We start from the raw sequence: 2,605 nt of genomic DNA on the forward strand, positions 1-2,605 counted from the left end.
ACATGACTTCATGAATGTACGTGACTGGATGTACATGACTTCATGAATGTACATGCCTGGATGTACATGACTTCATGAATGTACATGACTGGATGTACATGACTTCATGAATGTACATGCCTGGATGTACATGACTTCATGAATGTACATGACTGGATGTACATGACTTCATGAATGTACATGACTGGATGTACATGACACCATGAATGTACATGACTGGATGTACATGACACCATGAATGTACATGACTGGATGTACATGACTTCATGAATGTACATGACTGTATGTACATGACTTCATGAATGTACATGACTGTATGTACATGACTTCATGAATTTACATGACTGTATGTACATGACTTCATGAATGTACATGACTGGATGTACATGACACCAAGAATGTACATGCCTGATGAGTTAGATCCCAATTTATCCTCTTTATTTATAAAGTTTCTGATAATTTTCAAGCCTTAGATTTAAGGTTTTTATCATCCGTAACTGGAGAGGGACTATGATTCTTATTCTATTTTGTGTGTGTGTATACGCAAGGTGAAGCATCGAGGAATGTCTGTATCCTTAGCCAGGTGACTCATTCTACAGCAGGTACCGTCAGTGCTAATGAGGAGAGAACAGGTCATTAATTCCATCAGATGATTCATCAGGATCTTTTTATTTAAAAGCTTATTTCATATTAATCATCACTCACTTCAGGTTGGCACAATTACAACAGGATATGTCTTCCTTGTGATCCACAAGCCACTTAGCACTGCAGGCAAAGCCAACAATGTGCCACTTTTCTTCTAAACTAAGAGAGACACGGAAGAGCAAACATAAAGAGTGATAAATATTTTCTTTAGATATTACCCTCAGCACATTACTCCACATTTCTTTCCAAAATAGATCAAGGATATATAGAGAGTTTTACAGAGAAATCTATATGGTCTTACTTTGTCCAGGCCAGTCTCCTTTTTTCACAGGAATGACATCAATACAAGCAGCTCTCACACATATATGGGGAAGCAGGAGAAACACAGTCAGCCTAGCTCTGTCCAAGGCTAATAAAAGCTCAGCTCACAATTAACCATTTACCAAAACTTCTTACACACAAAATGTAATTTATCTATAGTCAGTCATCCTATTCTCTGGTAGGGATGTCCCAATCCAATCATGTGATCAGAAATCAGGACCGATCATGTGCTATGTATTCTCAGAATTTTTGGTCTGATCTATAATATTTCAAAGCAAATGGGGAAAATGTATTGGTAAACACAATGACTGGAGACCACTGTCAAAGTTTTTGTGCCTCTGATTCATGACTACATGTCACTCAACTTGTCATCATCTGGCCAATTATTGGTTTGTTCAACCTGCAGGTTGGTAGGAAGCAAACTGGAAATAGGCCCGATTTTTTAAATTTGAATCTGCCTAGTCTGATTGCACTAAGTGAATGAAGTAAATAATACAGTAAATAAAGTGTTTATTTATCTATTTCAATGTATTGTATTTATTTATTTGAATAAATAAATAAACAGGGCAGCATACAGCAGTTTCACCGCATTCAAATCACAAATAAGTTTATGAACATGTATCAGCAAAGAGCAACACAGATAACTGACTAACCACATGTGAGAAAACGCTTTGACCGAAAACGCGTGTAAACAAGTTAAGCTGTAAAACAAAGGTACCCTGCTGCCATCAGTCATAAAACCACACAAGATAATATCTACTAACAATAGCTAATGTGACTGAAGCAATGATCAGAAAGATGCTAACGTTAGCTTCAAGGCTGTCCACTCAGGTAGAGCATATGGAAAATATCATTTACATGCATTATCCGAGATACTTACCTCACACGGCGTTTGCATGTCCGCTGGGGCTGTAACCAAAGAAAGGTCGGCTGCAGTCTACATCCTTGGAGATCATGGGTCCGCGAGGAAAAGTCTTCAGTCATGACATGCCAACAGCGAACCTGATTGGACAACACTAATCCCAACCTTCTGTCACTCCTCAAACATCTGGCTAATTATTGGTGTATTCGGGCGGGTTGTTCGTTATGGGCGGGACAAAGCAAAATGAAAAAGGCGCAAACTTTGAAATTTGAATCTGCCTGATATTCATTCACTAAAGTCTTCATTCATTCTTCATATGAATATATATATGTATATATATATATATATATACATATATATATGTATATATAGATAGATAGATAGATAGATAGATAGATAGATAGATAGATAGATAGATAGATAGATAGATAGATAGATACAGTCAGTGTCAGTGGCTCAGACAAAGTATTCAGACACCTTCACTTTGTTCACAGTTTGTCACATTTTGTTTCACAAACCAGAGTGATCATCTTGTATGTAGGTGAAAGAGATGTATAGACTTGATGAACAGATCACCTGACAGGATGTTTTAAAATAAGAGTATTTTGAACCATCCAATAGCTCCATGTAGATCCATGTGTGGAGGAATTGCTGTGAATATATGCATTTGTATTAACGTGATATTATTTTGTAAGCTGCCAAGGTGGGTTTGGGGTGAGGTGGTGAATGGTGTAAAAAGAAAATAATGGCATAGAGGTAATCTTAATCTGTATTCAC

At 37.1% G+C, this 2,605-nt stretch overlaps 1 long non-coding RNA gene across 1 annotated transcript; it reads right to left on the reverse strand.

The window, feature by feature from the left end:
* Positions 1 to 542: 542 nt before the first annotated feature.
* On the reverse strand, positions 543 to 1,017 carry LOC121628446. Its single transcript, XR_006008177.1, has 3 exons — positions 947 to 1,017; positions 706 to 804; positions 543 to 614 (listed from the first exon to the last, which is right to left on the reverse strand). It is a non-coding gene; the product is annotated as an uncharacterized LOC121628446 (long non-coding RNA).
* Positions 1,018 to 2,605: the final 1,588 nt, after the last annotated feature.

The sequence above is a fragment of the Melanotaenia boesemani genome, chromosome 18, assembly GCF_017639745.1.
Source record: "Melanotaenia boesemani isolate fMelBoe1 chromosome 18, fMelBoe1.pri, whole genome shotgun sequence".
NCBI classification, from domain to species: domain Eukaryota; kingdom Metazoa; phylum Chordata; class Actinopteri; order Atheriniformes; family Melanotaeniidae; genus Melanotaenia; species Melanotaenia boesemani.